Source organism: Ambystoma mexicanum, chromosome 10 (assembly GCF_040938575.1).
Source record: "Ambystoma mexicanum isolate Mex_15411 chromosome 10, UKY_AmexF1_1, whole genome shotgun sequence".
Taxonomy (NCBI): Eukaryota; Metazoa; Chordata; class Amphibia; order Caudata; family Ambystomatidae; genus Ambystoma; species Ambystoma mexicanum.
In genome coordinates, this window is record NC_090932.1 from 530,758,223 (window position 1) to 530,775,063 (window position 16,841).

Here is a 16,841-nt window from a genome sequence, read left to right on the forward strand (position 1 = left end):
TCAGGTAGGGGAATCCCACCTTAGCATTGGGCAAGTTAGACCTTCTACCATCCCGACATTCGAATTAATAAACTACTTTGTTGTGAACTTTGAATCTGTTGTCTGTGTCTTGCTTCATGCCTTCCCAAAGAGTACAAGGTATTTGGTTGTCTTCAGTTCAACAAAATAAAGTTCAAACTTATAGTTTCTAGAAAGTACTCCTTGTAACCAGGTTTGGGCTCCCTACCACTGGATGAATTCAGGAATAGCTTTAAAAAGGGGAAGTGCGCTCAAAAATATTATTGTCCAGATCGTTCCGGCATGTTTTATTAAGCATACTGTGACCGATTCTAAAACAAATTCCTATGCATCTTACCTTAGTTTTCCGTACTTTTACACATGCGAAAACCACGGCTTGCGCGCAGCCATCTTGTGCTAATCTTATCCGTTGAGGCATCACTCTAAGTTCAAGTGCACTCGCAGCAAGAATACAGATCGCATGCCCCTGAAGCTGACATCACTAGACGTGTCCCGCCCTTTTCACAACGCCAATGCAAGTCTCGTGTGAACGTTCTCTGTGCGCAAGCGTTTGACGTGTCTCCATGGAAATGCCCAGACACTTCTTTACTCAACAAGTATAAACAGACAACACTGGAGCTGCTTTGTGTTAATCGTTTGACTGTATTTGGTTTAAAATCGCCTGTGACTCGTTTCTGCTCGGTTTAGCTTTCTGTCTAGTACGAAGCCCCTGCGAAGAGGTACCTACACTAGCATAACTGATTACACTAGTTATTTGCATTTTATTTAAATATTTGTTGTATAATGGCAACAATACAGCCCTACCAGTATGAGCCGGAGTATTCGGACGAGGAAGTAAAGGGAAAGAGAGAGATGCAGAAACGATCGCGAATCGGATGATAGTTGGGAAGCTGAATCACAGGAGCATGAGCCCGAGCCTAGTCGCATGGAAGATGTTTCAACCTGGTGTACCTGCAATCATTGCGAGGACATGCCAACCAAGACATGGAACTGCTGCTGCCGAGAAAACTTTGGACGCATGTCTTACATAGCTGACGAAGGCACACCACCGCTATGCGTTACCAAGCTGCATGACTTCAGGGCAGCCTGCCTCACAAAGTCTGTGTTGAGGATTATATTGGTGCTTATACACCAACTTCGCACAACAGTTCGGCCCGCAATCCAAGTAATGAGTAAGTATACTCTACATGTGATGTCATTTTGATCAATGAGACTGCTACCATTTCATGTTTTTCTCCTACATTGTCGGAACTTTGATTGATCACTGACAAATGAACGTAGTGTGTAAATTGAACACATTTCTGTTCTGTTAAACACACTGCGTCCTTCCACTTTGTAAAGTAATGTCTCTTTCACAAACGCATGTTCTAAAACCCAAAAAGCAATCGTTTTCCTCCACACAGTGTCTTTCTCAGGATGCAATACAAATATTAGTATATCTCAATTATTCTTCAAATGGAATACTTTTGTCAGAATATCACAGCAACTGCCTATGATGATGCAAACATTTGTCAAAATGATAAAGTTACCAATCTCTTTGCTCTTCAAATCAACTGTTTCTTTCCTGGTCTACTCACCTGTCAGGACAAACTACAAGTTGTCCCTTCACTGGTTCACTCTACTGCCAGGAAGAAAACTCAGGAAAGAAGAATTGCACCCTTGTTGCCGACTCTTTGTTATAGTCTCTGCGCTCGTGGCAATACTGGTTACAGGTTTCCGCAAGTTGGTGTTTTTGCCTTCTTATTTAACTTGCTCGGCATTCAAAATAGTCTGCATTGTGTAAACGTTCCACTCGGAGCACCCGGGGTTAACTTTTTTTGCAGGCCAACTCATCTGCTCTGTTTGACGCCTCTGAAGTTTTCTGCTGCTGTGGCAGACCCTGAGCAGATCGGTAGGTCGTGCGACAGCTCTTCCGCACTTGCCACCTCTTGAGCCCCACCGGGTCTCTGCATCCTCCAGGCAACTCGCGTAAGGAGCACATCTCCCCTACAGCTCGGCTCCTCCCCCTGCTGCGGACCACAACTCTGCTTCCTGCTGCGCATACTCTGCAAAGCTGCTCGCCTTCTCTTCCTGCGTCGGCTTCTGCTGCAGTTCACACTCCTGCTGCAGCTCCAACCACGTCAGTGTCAATCCTGACGGCTTCTGCTGCTAGTTTCTGCTTCTTCCACACAGCAGTGGTTACATTTTCAAGTTGAAATGTCCTACTGAGATGCCTTGCATTCAAACAACTAGACCGCATATTCCCTTCAATGGCATCTTTTATCCTCATGGACTCTTGGTCCTTTTCCTTGTCCCAGTACCACAGGTATTACGGATCTTGAAGTCCATAATGGGTTTGAGTCTTTTATGTCTATTCCTTACTATTTGATTGTTGAACAGGATGTTATTAAGCGCTAGTAGATGTTCTATGAGCGATGGGTGACTTAACATTGGGGATAGGATTTCTACCTAAGACAAAGTCATGGCCATTAGAGGAGGTCACATCCGATTCAGGAAGCCCCAAGGTATACAGCTTATTCTATTTAGGTAACTTTTCATACAAGGTTCCTGGAGCTTCGTCAAGCGAGGGACTTGTGCAATGACAGCAAGCCATCAGATATTTGGGAATGGCAGGACACTCCTCACAAGATGTATACCGCGTCTCTTCCAAAGGAGTCACCACTTCCCCCTGACCCACATCTCCTCCCATGTGATCCTCCCCCCTGATACCACCCCCAGAGTCAGGATCCAGTAGCGGCCGCCTTTGCCTGGCCACATCAAAAGCGATCTTAGGCTGGGGTTCAGTGATAATTGCAGGATTCATCACATTTCTAATGAACTGAAGATACTTAAAGGTTGGGGCCGATGGGATTAGGTTTTTCACCCTTGAGAAAACGTGTACATGCACTTTGGACCACACACACATTTCTCATTCTTTTGAGTTGTTCATCTAATGGAGCACCTCTGGTCCAATACCCTCGATACATTTTGAAGAGTACTTGGCAAGTCCTAAGAACACCCTCAAAGCATCCTTATTCTGTGGAGCTGGCGTCTTTTGAACAGCATCAACCAGACTAGGCTTCAGTCAGATGCCTTGATCATTAATTATGTGTACCAGATAGGACCTTAACTATAAGCCTAAAGTTATCTTTTATAGTTAACCAGCCTCCTTGAGAATTACTAGTACTTGTTCCAAACATCTGTCCTGCTGAGTAACATTTTTGTAAAGAGCAAGATATCATCTTGCAAGCATTGGGCATGTAACAGAATGGCTTCGCCAGGACTCTAAAATACAGATGCTGCAGAGGCAAGGCCGAACTGCATCCTTTTAAGCCTATAAGTCCCAAACAGTATTTAAAAAGATATTAATAGACTGGAATCATGATGTAGGACTATTTGATGGTATACGCTATGAGTCCAGTGTTGTGATAATATTTCCCTCCCTGCAGAAGGGGTATAATTTCCTGTACTGTACAAAGATGGTCAATCCATAGGTTGCTACCGAGATATCTCAAATCTGCACACATTCTTATGGCCCCCATCCTGCTTTCTGGCAAGAACCACAGAAGAAACCACAGTGCTACTTCACTTGCTTTAATATCTCCATTGTTGCTTAGTTCATATAATTCTGGTTTGTTGCTCCCTCAACATGAGGTGTACTGGTCTCACTTTGTGTGCTTCTGTTCTTGCTCCTTACTTGACTTATTTTGTTGTTACAAGTCTTCAAAAGGCCGCTAAATCTAGAGTGAACAATTCTGCATATTTGCTACAGAAAGTCACTATCCATCAGCATAGCTGGTTCAGGATTGGGATCCAAGCAAACATTCAGATCCCTTTGGTGCCTCCTTCCTCTGCTGCATAAAGTATGCCATGTACCCGCCTCCATCTGAATTCAATATGCACCAATATGTTAATGGGTATGCTGCTATGTAACGCATCCGTGAACAGAGAGGCCCCGAAAAACACAATCCCCTACTTACCGGGGCAGCCAGCAGTCTGCAAGGCGAGCTCTGGGTTAGAGGGACCAGGTGATGCTGCCACAGTCTGGGGAAGAAACGGCATGTGGCAGCATGGTACTACAGCAGTCACCATTACCGGTTCACAGCAGGCACATTGGAGGTCGGCCGCAGACCCCGTGGTGTCACCAGTAGAATGCAGGAGGGGGATGTGGCTCTGGGGAAGTAAATCACTTTCATTAGGTTACATGAGGACCAAAGGGATTAGTGGGGCCAAAGAGCCTATCCTATAAAACCAGGATTGTGCCAGAGTATAGGGTTCTCTTATTCTTGTCATTCCAGGAGGGACAAGGTCTGGAGATGCCTCAAGAGTGGGCATACCAATTTACTGAAAATTAAGAAAAGGGTCTCCAATAGGAAAAGAAGAAGAGGTGAAGGAACCAGACTTCTCACAGATTTAAAGCATCCATTTGTACAAGACAAATCTTGTTCCAAAAACTCATTGGCGTTTGTCATCCATCTCACACCCTGAAACCCATGGGATTAATAGACTTGGTTAGATTCTCACTGTTGGGTGTCCTGACCCACATTTGGACTATTATGCTGCAACATTTGGTGCTGTAAGCTTAGGAAATCCAAGATGGTGGAAAAGCCCACATTTGCGCCAGAATCCAGGAGAACCGTGCAGTTTTGCGCACACCAAAATGGTCCCCTGACCTGCCACCCACTAGTGCAAAGAAAGATGGTTCTGTTCAAAACCCGTTTTTACTAATGTAAAAAATTGCTAAGATCATGGCCCGAAACAACCAAACAAAAATCCAACTATGGTGGAGTGTTTTACTTTACTCTACTACAGATCCACATCAATGCCATGTCAAGCAAGGATCATATACTATCAAGTAAAATACTTTCCTTTTGAAATGTATTAATTCAAGACAGCTGTCAAAAATAGGTGCAGTACCGGCATTGGATACTGACCGGCGCTGGCGCGCTATAAATCCAGATAGGAGAGCTGTCTTGCAGAACTGGGCAGTGAACAGAAGGGGATCTTATGTAATTAAAAGTTCAAAAGACTGGCCTTTCCTGAGAACTCTTAACACCCCAGAGACCCACACCAGGAGGCAGGATATCACATGGCCCTGTTGATTGAGCGGGAGGAGACTTCCCTGCAGCCTGCTAGACCCAACACAATAGACCCTTGCAATTGAATGGGGTATGCTGATTTTGGGTGTGGACTGTAAACAGAGCTCTGCCTGAAAGTAGAGACAAGTGATTCCCAACTCCTCCAGTTCCTAGGGGCGGGCCAGACAGGACTGTGGATTCATATTGCAGCAAATATATGTTTAAGTTAAATGCTTCTAAAATCTTGTATCAAGCTCACAGAAATGTACAATTTGGGGATCATGAAAATGAAAAATGCCCTCACGATTTGAGCCCAAATTCCACTTTGTACGGTGTTCTGGGACCGAACCCCGCTAATTATTAATATTGCAGACACTGTGTTTAGGATAGAGACATAGTAATTTCCAGTAGTATGCTCAGGGAAGGGGTGCAGGTCTGTGTAAATTCTGAGGAAAAACCAATATGGCGAAAGTCACTAAAAAGCACAAAATGTTGCCATTTGTGAACCCACGCTCTGAGGGGGATCAGAGTTGGGGAAGAGTGTATCTTAAATTAATCTGTGAAATGTGTATTTAATTTCAACGACATGTTTATCTGGGAAACACGTCAGTTATGAAAAATTCATTTTCTAAGTAAAAGCAAAGGGGCGTTTCTTCAATAGACTGTAAGACTCTGACTCACTCTGACACACTATCCCTTCTCAAATCAGGTCACAGAGAATCCTTGACCCATCAAATCATGAGAGGGTTGAGCATGCAGAATGAGCCGACCCACCCACTTTGAAAACACATAAAAAGAGACTGCTTGGACAGGCAAGTGATCCACTTTTCATTTTCTTGCAGAGCGTTTTGCCGGACCACACAACATCTAGAAGGAACATCCAGAACTTAGACTCCAGAACTTAAAGCAAAGGCCTAATCCACAAGCTGAGAACTCTTCTCAGCAGGCCTTCAGAATCCAGCAATCCAACCAAACTATCCTACAGCCAGGCGAGCTGTTGGATTCTTTGCCAAGAACTTTTGCCAGAACCGGTAGCAGACCCAGAAAGCAGTGCGGTATCCAGAATCCACTTGATCCAGACCAGCAGAACCACAGACCAGACCGCTGTGAAGTGCTGACAGCAGAACCACAGACCAGACCGGACCAGAACCAGAGAACCAGTACCAGAAACCGCCCAGAGCCCAGTCCAAACCTGCTGACCGGACCCTGACGGCCTATTTCAAATTCATAGTGTGAGTACTCAGCTAGAACTGTGTCAGAACCAATCTCTTAGTTTAAAATAATCTAATTCAAACCATTTTAACCTGTCCAGAACTGCATCATAGAATCGTGTGTCATTCTCCGATTTTAAACCTGTTAAGTGTCATTTTGCCATTTTGAATCATTATTTCATTTCTGAAAAACTACCTTCATAAGTCGTGGTTTAACTTTCATCTTAAAGCTAAGATTCTAAGCTTTCCAACAAGCCTAAAACCGACTTGCTACTCCTTATAGCTCCGCCGTAATCGCGATCGACGCACTTGGAAAAAAGTGCAGCAAATTGACAGTTTGCTTCATTTTAACCACGTGTAAAAATATCTGTCTTTTGCTTCCATTACTGAATCCCGTTTTCAACCTGATAACCATCCCTGAATCATTGGTAGGGCTGACCTGAACTGATTTAAAGTATCTCTCATTCACCCCGAACCTCTAGAGGTAATTAAAAGCATTTTCAGCATATTTTTCACTTCATTGCCACCACATTTAAAAGGATCTTGCCTGCTTTAAAATCATACCCGTTTTCCTCTAAGCTTGCTGGGGGGGGGACTGGAAATTTGTATTGCATTTGTATTCCTGAGAATTGTGTGCTCTCCTTCCATCTCCTTATCTTGCATGGGGGGGGGAGAATTGTGAAAGAAAAAGTGATCATATTATCTTTTGTTGAAATCATATCAAGTTATTTCTGTGCTGCATTTTTCCCTCATTGCTTTCCTTGAAACCATAAAAGTATTTTCTGCTACTTTATCCTTCCTATACTAACTCCTCATTGATTGTAAAGAAGTGTGCTAGTGTCAGATTATCTATTGTCTATCAACATTATATTCATATGCCTCTAAGTGTGATATCAAATATTAATTTATTATAAAAGTGCGATATATATATTGTTTAATTTTTCCAATAAATCTTTTAAATTGCAAAACAAACCTACTTCTTGGCTCAGTGAGGTCAAGGGGATTCAAAGAGAGGGGCGTTATATAAGGGTTTATCGTCCAGAGTAGAACTTGTCATAAAAATGTATAAATAAGGGCTTCCCTTGAGCAATCCCAGACAAGGCACTGACTTAGTGGGAGTGCTTGATTGGAGTCACTTGACATCACATTTGCATCCTAACCCAATATGTGTCTGCCCCAATGACTTTACCTAAAATCTGAATCTGCCAACACCTTCTGCTCAGGCCTATCCAATTTCACCCCACTCCAAGGGGCATCCACTTCCTTCTCCTCAACCATTGTAATAAGTAAATCATGTATTTCTTCACTTACTATATACATCTCTTCTTCAAGACATCTTACAAAGCCCCAATAGCTTCTGCATACTTTGGCTAACTGTCCCTGTTTGTTGCATTTATTACAGGAGATTCCTTGAGCTGGGCTGCATGGATTGTAGCCAAATGGTCACCCCCCCCCCCACACCAATGTAAAACAGGCAGATTTGTTCCTTGGCCACTGTGGTCTGTTGCCAGCATTAGTACGAAGTCCTTCCGTTTTTGACGTTGGTTTTTTAAATTGGAGTGTTCCGTTAATTAACCATTTACTTCTCCTTTGTTGACAACTGCTAATGTTTGTATGTAAAACTGCTGATTTTTCAGCTTAGTCATGGCTATCGTTTGTCCATTATCATCAACACCCTTTCCTGTAGACAGTACATTGTACTTTTTGGTCTCACATTAAGCTGTCTCAGTGAACCAAAAGCAGAGTTCTTGCGTGAAAAGAAAAGGTGGCGTTCAATGAGAACATTCATACTGGCTCCAAATTATGGAATGCATGTTCGGTAGATCTTGAGCATCACTTGCACTCTAACCAATTGGGGCAAGAGGAAGGCTTTCAAAAAATTCCACACCCGTATGTGTGTGTGTCTTCGCATGTGTGTTTCGCTTGTAAATAATGGGCCATCAATGGTTTATCCGGAGTACCATTCCGTATGGCTGAGCGATGTTCGCCAATTCGTAATTTCACTGACCTGATCGTTTTGCCTATATAGATTAGCCCACACTTGATTGTTGCTCAAAAACGTACAGAGAGTCTAATTGTACTCTCTGGTGCCTTTGTCTCCCACACAGAGCCATTCACTGACACGCGAGCGGTTTAAAATATCTAACCCAATATATAACAATGCAAGACAGCCTTGGGGATCATTATGGCCAAGTAAGTGTTACTCCCTGCCACTTAAATGTTTGAAAGAAATGTAAATCAGGTGAAACCTGTGAAATTGAAAGGCTTTTTGCATTTCTTTTAGATCCCATGATGCATTATGGGACATGTAGTATCCGGAATACCATAGAAACTCGGTACACCACTGAAATTTTTCTGCAGGACTTGAAACAAAAATCCCTGCCTTACACATAAAGTGGTAAATATGATTGATTCATATATCAAAATGTAACTATTGTTGGTTCAATATGTTACGTGTTTCAACAAAAATCTACGTATTGATTTACAGCCTGAATTCTTAAAACAGACTGGTCTGCCGCCTCAATTAAATTGATTCATGCAATCGCTTTGCCCATCACACCAAAAGAAATCACTTTTAAGGTTAGCAACCTGGCTACCTGTTTTGTGTGCACACAAACACCACCATCACCATTTTTATCATGTTTGAGTAAAACAATTTTTATTTATCTTTTTAGGTCACTACACTGACACATAGGCGCCATGTTGCCAGTGTAACGTGTTTCTTTAACCTATCGCGTCCTGAAGACGGGGCGTTGGACTTTACTGACGAGCTTTAAACTACAACAGTGTTGTCCTTCTCCCTAGAAACATATTCAAATGTTGACGCTATTATACCATGTTGTTGTATAATTGAAAATGCGATCAAAATACACCATTACTAAAATCACGCTAATTGTACATTGCAAATATTTTCATTTACTGGGTCCTTTTGTAAATTCACCAGCGGGCATTATAATAGATGATCTGTGGCTCAGGCTTCAACTATGCTACAGCTATCGCTCACGCTGGCCTTGGTGACATTTCTGCTTGAGATTTTTTAAAGTATTGATGATGTAATTATGGCAGCAGAAGTAGAAGTGGAAAAATTGGCGGTGGCTCAACTCTGGGTAGTTTCTGAAAGATGATATGGACTAATATGATTCATAAACAGGGTATTCTGTGTATCATATGGCTGGGGTGGTAAATGATTCAATTAATTGTTAGGAGGGGCTATAATTTGTAGCTATTGTACGTTAATGTACTTGAGCGAGTTGGACTGACATGTATTATAAAGTAAAAAAGTACCATGTGTATTGAAAAAAATGTTCATACAAAAATTTAAACATTCATAAATCAAATGTTTTGCTCAATAAAACGATTTGAAAAAACTTGCAAACTACGGCCTTTCAAAATATATTAATTGCTTTTGGAGTGCTATGGGACATAAAGAAATGGATCATGCGTGATGTGTCTGAATTAGTGATATTGCCAATATTGTGTGTTAATAAGTCATAACAGTTCATCATTATCTGCATGTAGCGCTCGGTGCATTTCCCACTTGGGATTTAATTTGTTTTGCCATTAACATGCCTGATGCCAGGAGGCCTTCTAAAATGGCCGTTTGCTCGATGCACCTTGAATTTTGGTTTTCCATCTTACTGGACCAGCTCCTGCCTCTCTCTCCCATTGGTTGCCTTGCCCCCCTTTAGCCAATGGCTGCAACCGGGGGGCGGGAGCCGGCCACACCATCGAAGGCGCACAACAAAGGCCCCGTCTACCCCTGTCCACCACGGTTTGCACACCCTGCCCCCCGCTTATGTGTCTTGTCCCCCCGCCCGAGTGTGTGGGCGCTTCCCCCCACTCTCCCCCTCTCCCCCATTGTGTCCTGTGCCCCCTCACCCCGCTACTGCCTCCAAGTCTGTCTGTTGTGCCCCTAAAGTCTGGTACTACCACAATTGCCATCAGGCATAGTAATCGTAGTTACCTGTCTTGCAGCCACCACCCCTGTCCTGCCCTGCCCTTCATTATTATCTAGCCCCTTGTCCACCTTTCTGTCTTCCCCCTTCCCTCACCAACGTTCCCTCTATGACTATTCTCTGTGCCCCTCTTCCACCCCATTGTCTCTATTCCTAGTCCTGTGCCCCTTTCCGCTTCCTTTCTTTTTCTCTGCAGCACTTACTCCTATCATTGTCTCTTGACTTTGATAGCAGCTTGTCCGTCCCGATCTCTTTCCGTCCTGGTCTTCCCCTCCCCTTCCCTCCTTGAACTATTCTAAATTGTTGTCTGATCTTCTGTTTAGCTGCTTCTTTGTACCTATCCTTCCCCTTCAACTCCCCTCCTCCCTTCTGTATACTCACACACTGCATCAATTGCCTTCAGGCATAGTAATGTTAATGCAGGTTTGTCTCCTTCTCCCTCCCCCTTTTCTCCCTTAATGTTTCCCGTTTCCTTGCACTATCTGAAATGTTATCAGGCTGATTACGACAGTTATTTTCTCACTCTTAATTGTTTTTAAGGACTGCAAGAATGTAACTGCATTCTCCCATGTTACCTCCATGCTTGAAGCGCTTTGAAATACTGTGTATAGGCGCTAAACAAATAAACAATCAATTTAATTCCTATGCAATGTACATGATATAACACATTTTACAGGCACAGCTCCAACGAGAGCGGACCTGCACTGTGATGCCATTTCCACTCAGGTGAAACCATGTTGCTGATAGAGCGTGGAGGTCATTTTGCCTCTTGGCCTTTGGTTAAATTGAATGTAGTTCGGCTGAGACAGAACACCTTTGATTTACAGGCTATATTCGGTTTCCGATGTGAAGTGAGCTGGCTCCCCATTTGCCTCGTAGCTAGCAAGCAAGTGCTCATTTAACCGTGGTAGCATCAACTATGAAAAAGATTCGATGTCAGGCACACATCTTGACTCACCTTTACTCCGCAAAAGCAGGGACAATGATGTAGTGCTTAACAAAAAACATGCACTCCATAACAATGAGAGATGCCAGAAGGCCCCGTTGGTTTAGCATGAGAGGCGACTTGTGGAGGATGTGGCATAGCATAGTGCTGTGACACTGGTTTGTGAGCGGCAAGTTTTGGGTTCGAATCCCAGGCACTGGAAAATAAAAATACGCTTTACCTCCCAACTAAACTTCTCCTCAACCTTCTTATCCAACCACTTGCCGCATGCACGTGAGTCAGTACCTGAACCAAAGAGCCTACCTCTCAAGCCAGGCATATGCCAGCAGACCTCTTTCAGCAACCCCTCGGTCTAACTAGCCGCGCCAGCCCAACCAAATCTGTGTACTTGTGCCGGCCGCTCAACATGCCGTTAACCTGTACTACACCCAATATCTCATATCCAGCAGGGCCAGGCCTTCCTCGTCTCCTACGCACCGTCATCAAGCCTAGCAGGCCCCCTCTGCAACTATCAACCTAAGTACTGTTGTACTTTTGACTTGCAGGCCTAGACCCTTACTAGAATCTACAGGTGTCTAATCTGCTCAACTGGCCAATCAACCACACTCCAATCATGGTGTTACTATATGTTCTGCATTTGCGCCTTTGCTCTTTGTAGTTTTTATGTTTAGCATGCCTAAGGCCTTACTCAAATCCAAATGCGTCCTTTAATTGGTTCTATAGGCCATTCGGCTGTAGTCTAATCAAGGTGTCTATGTTCTGCATTAGTACTGTATTCCTCTCAATGCTCTGCATGTGTACTGTGTCAAACTCTTAATTTGTAGACCAAACACTTCATTCAAACAGAACTAAAAAGGTGTCTTATCCGATTTAGCAACCCCCACGACCCTCTATGTATCAGGCACCACGTCCTGTAGGCCCTCCAGCTATACCCACTATTTTCCCACCATAGCGAGGTGAGCTTTGACTAGCTTGGCAGACACCGCAAGTATCTTAAGCGAACAATGCCTCAAATCTGGGTAGTAAGCACCAGTCATCTAGTACCTAACAGCCAACACATGACCTCCAAACTGTCCACAATGACTATCGCTACGCCGGATCAGAGGCTCCACGTTACTGCCCCCACAGGTTTGCCCAACTACTCTCGGACTTTTGACACATCTAATTCTAGACCACTCCCTGAAAATGGCTCATGTACTCCCCAACTCAGGGAATATCCAACCGACCTCATTACTGCCTAGTGCATTGTCATTCATCACACCCACACACCCCCTAAAGCTGACACACAAGACCATCTCCAACACTAAAAACCTATACCCCTGTGAGCCTCGAAACAAACATCTAGCATCCTTCCTCCAACTGACGGCACTGACCAAACACACCACCACTCACAAGCCTTCCAAGCGACAGGAGTTTATTCCATACCCTATGAATTCCTGCTCTCTTGAGATAAGAAACAAACGCCTAGCCCCTCGCCTTATTTGTGACCAACTACCTCTACCTACCACTACGCCGTCTATTACGAGGAGAAATTAGCACCTCAACTCAAGAACGAACCCCCCCCCACCCAAAAATGAGAACGAGACCCTCTCTGAAGAGTACTAGCTCCCCACCTAGCCAACACGATCACCCAAGCAATTCTAGGCCTATTGATGCCATCACTAAAATACTCAATGTCAATACGGCAACCAACTTGCCTCCCTAGAACTCTCACTGGTAAAAAAATACCCACAGAACCTAATATTAACAAGCCCACCACCTCGAATAATCCAAAAACTGGTATCACAACTTGCCTGAAGGGAGCCCAGATCAATGCCTGATCCCTCCTAGTTCACACCCTTGACATCATCATCACCAACAACCTAGACTTCATAGCGGTCAAAGAGACATGGCTACATCCAGCTGCTGGCCCTGCTTTCTCCCTAGCCATCCCTGATGGATTCACCAGATTTAGGAAAGACAGGGAGACATCTAAAGGAGGCGGAGTGGCAGTCATCGCCAAAAACAACCTTCTTTTAAGAGTCACTGCCAACCAAGCGTGCCCCTCTAGTGAACTTATCCCACTCAAAATTGCTCTAGCGCCTACATCCACACTCACCATCCACCTTATATACAGACCCCCAGGCTCTCTGGGCTTATTTGAGGAAGCCATTGCACTACGCCTCTGCTCCAACACTAAGCTTTACTCTAAAATCATTGTTATGGGGGACTTTAACCTAGGGTTAAACGACCCTGCAGACACCCAAGTGCTCACAATCACAAATACTATGGAAGCACAAGGCTTTCTTCATTGAATAGTCAACCCGACACATGACAAAGGCTGCATCCTTGATTGGCTTGCAGACTGCAACTGCCACAGACATTCTAGGCAACAGCCGTGGTCGGACCACAATCTCATCATCTTCTCCATTAACACTACACAGCTGAACATCCTGCCCCAACTTACCACAGCAACATTATCAAGAAACTCAATAAACATCACCCCTGACAACATACTTCCTTTACTACTATTACTAACTACTCGCCTTCATACCCACACTGACCCCACCAACATGGTAGCGTTCGACACCAAACCCTCCTCAATGCCATCAACAAAATTGCCCCGCTGGGCACCCGCAAGCCAAAATCAACGGCTCACCTAAACTCGTGGTACACGCCTAGTCTCAAAGTCCTAACAAATGACTAAAAACTGCGGAAAGCACATGGAAGAAAACACCTTCTCATACCAACAAACAGCACTTCAACACATTGGCAGTTGAATATGAACAAGCCATTATCCAATCTAAAGCCAACTCCGACAATGAAAGAATAACATGAGCTAATTTGGGCACAAGAGAACGGTTTATGATCTTGCGTAAACAAGTCTCCGGGCCCCACACCAGATCACTCTAACAAAAATAAACCATGGTGCATAAATATCCAAAAGGCCCTCCTTGACAAAAATGTCATCACTTCAAAATATAATAAACACTAAAAAATCAAAACTAGCTGCAGTTGCCCAACCACACAGAGCACCTTGCATCGCCCACTACCTTGCCCAGATTCGAATTCACCCCTGTAACCACAACAGAAGCAACACAAATGATCAATGGCCTGAAACCTTCTAGATGACAAAGAGCCACCTTTCCAGCCTCCCTCATCAAAGATTGTGCTGAAGAGCTTGCTCCAGTCATCACAGCCTTAATTAATAACTCATTCTCCTCTAGCCATGTACCAGCAAACCTCAAGGAAGCTTGGGTACTCCCACTACTGAAAAAACCTACACTCGAACCTAACATCCCTACGAACTATAGCCCCATTACCACAGTACAATTCCTCCTCAAAATCTTGGACAGAGTAGCGCATGTTCGAATACAAAAATACTTGGAAACACACAACCTCCTCGGCCTCCGTCAATCAGGCTTTCGCCCTGGAACAGAAACTGCCCTCTTGATCTCAAAATCCAAATGGATGAGATCAAAGACAATAGCAATATGGCTATACTACTCCTGTCAGCACCCTTTGACTTGGTAAACCATATCATACTGTGCAAACAGCTTGCCACAGCTGCCCATTTCTCAGACGCCATAAAATGGATCCACTCCTTTCTCCCTAGCCACACTATGAGAATATTCTCAACCACAGCAGCAGCACCTCCTGCCCTAGTTACGTGCAGAGTTCCACAAGGCTCCTATGTCTTGCCAACACTATACATCGTGTTTATTTATTTATTTGTAGCACGCACCAGAACCAAAGGTATCAGGGCACGGGAACAAGAATACTTTAGGCTTACAGGTTGCTTATAGTTACAAAGGTTAGAAAGACAAAAATGCAGATAAGTACGAATACAGCAGGTAATACATGTGTATTACAAATGAATATTCAATACAATAGGTAGTCCAAATGCAGTGCAGGTCGCGCACGAAGGTCAAAAAGTCCAATTTGTTTGCTAGGTCAACTGTATCGTGTGGCTCAGCTAACTTTACTAGGCCACTGTCTGGCCTCACACACAAATTAGGTGTCACCTATACCAACTAAGCAGATGACACCCAAATACTCCTGCCTATCACCGGCAACTACACTACAAACTCCAATGCCCTAAACGAAATCGACCTTACCATCCAAGCATGGATGGCGCAAAAAGTGCTCTGCCTGAATGAGAAAACTGAACTCCTCTTCATAGGGAATCAATTTTGGCTAAAAAAAAAAACAACAAAAATAAAAACACACAATCCAACAAAACTTCACCGTAGATGGCAACATCACCACAGCAAAAGAGGTAAAAAGGTGTCTACCTCGACTCAGCATTGTCCCTGACTAAACATGTCAACGCAATTGGTAGGCAGCAGCCTACACAGCAAAACGTATTGCCGTTAGCAGGCCCTTTTTGACCACAGACAACTGCAACACCCTGGCTAGAGCACTCATATTGTCTAGGATAGACTACTGCAATTCCCCTCTTTGCAGGCTCCAACTCCAGGAACATAAAAAAACTTCAAATTATTCAGAATAATGCTGGAAGAGCGGTACTCAACATTCCAAAAAAAGATCACATCTCCATAGAGATGGAAGATCCACTGGCTCCCGATCCGGGAAGCATTGCATTTAAAACACTGTCCCTAACACATAAATGAAACAGTACCCCAATCTATCTTGCTAATCAAATCTCCATAGCCCAGTATAACAGACACACCCGGTCCGCTTATTACTAATGTCCCCCGTTACAGACGCGAAAAAGCAGGAGGCTGTAGCTTCCTGGTGATCACTGCCAAACAATGGCACTCCAGATGCTGTGTTTCCTTCATTTCTTTGCATAACTGATTGACAAATAAAGCAATGTCAAGTAATTTTTTAAATGAAACAAAGAAATTGAGCACCAATAAAATCTCACAGTGCTACGCGACCATGGCAGTAACCAGACAACTTCTATTGTCCCATGCTATGGAAACTTAGGCCACGCCCATCATTAGGCCACGCCCATCACTTAGGGTACCCCTCGATGTCTTACCCCACTTAAAGCACTGAATTCCTTCCCCACTTTCTCGCCTTCGGTCTCCGTACAAGCGGACTACCACGGAGCCCGCCTACACACTTTCGCTACTCATCCGCACTCCCTTAATTGCCCTGACCCTCTCACCTCGTCCGACACTGATTTGGCAGCGCAGCTCCAGCAGCCCAGAAACTGAATACGGCTCGCTATGACAAAAAGCGGCAAAAACGCATGACAGGAGCCATCAAACAGGCAAAGTTAAACAACCCGCTGGAAGTTTGAACAGGTTGGGGGCGGGTGAGCCCGGGTTGTAGCACCACCCACAGTTAAACAATAGTAATAGAGAAAGGACAAGGATGTTAAAAGACAAGAAACAAGGTGGACGTATGGTAGCGACTAGTTCCCATCCGAGAAAAGGACCTATGATGTCATTCGTGTGATTTCCGGAGCAGTGAAGCTGTTCCGGAGCATGTTCAGTGAGCAGGCCGGGACTTAGCGGTAATTCTGAACGCTCTGGCTTCCGGTATAACGTCGAATTCTGCTCATGAAAAATGCTTAGGCTGCTACAGCGCATGCGTGAATTTCAATGGCAAGGCAAAATCCGACTGTATTGTAACGTCGGATTTTGCTTACCCGTCAGAAAATGCCAAGAGGCAGGGGCAGCTGTACATTAACCCTATTAAC

The 16,841-nt window shown here is 44.2% G+C and overlaps 1 protein-coding gene across 1 annotated transcript in view; it reads right to left on the reverse strand.

Moving 5' to 3' along the window:
* The window catches only part of PASK (PAS domain containing serine/threonine kinase), a 2,072,978-nt gene extending 2,056,424 nt beyond the window's left edge, over nt 1–16,554 (reverse strand). The window contains exon 1 of the mRNA XM_069618098.1: nt 16,305–16,554. The gene's annotated coding sequence lies outside the window, so the exon portion shown is untranslated. The remainder of the gene's footprint in view (nt 1–16,304) is intronic.
* Between the last annotated feature and the right edge of the window lie 287 nt (nt 16,555–16,841).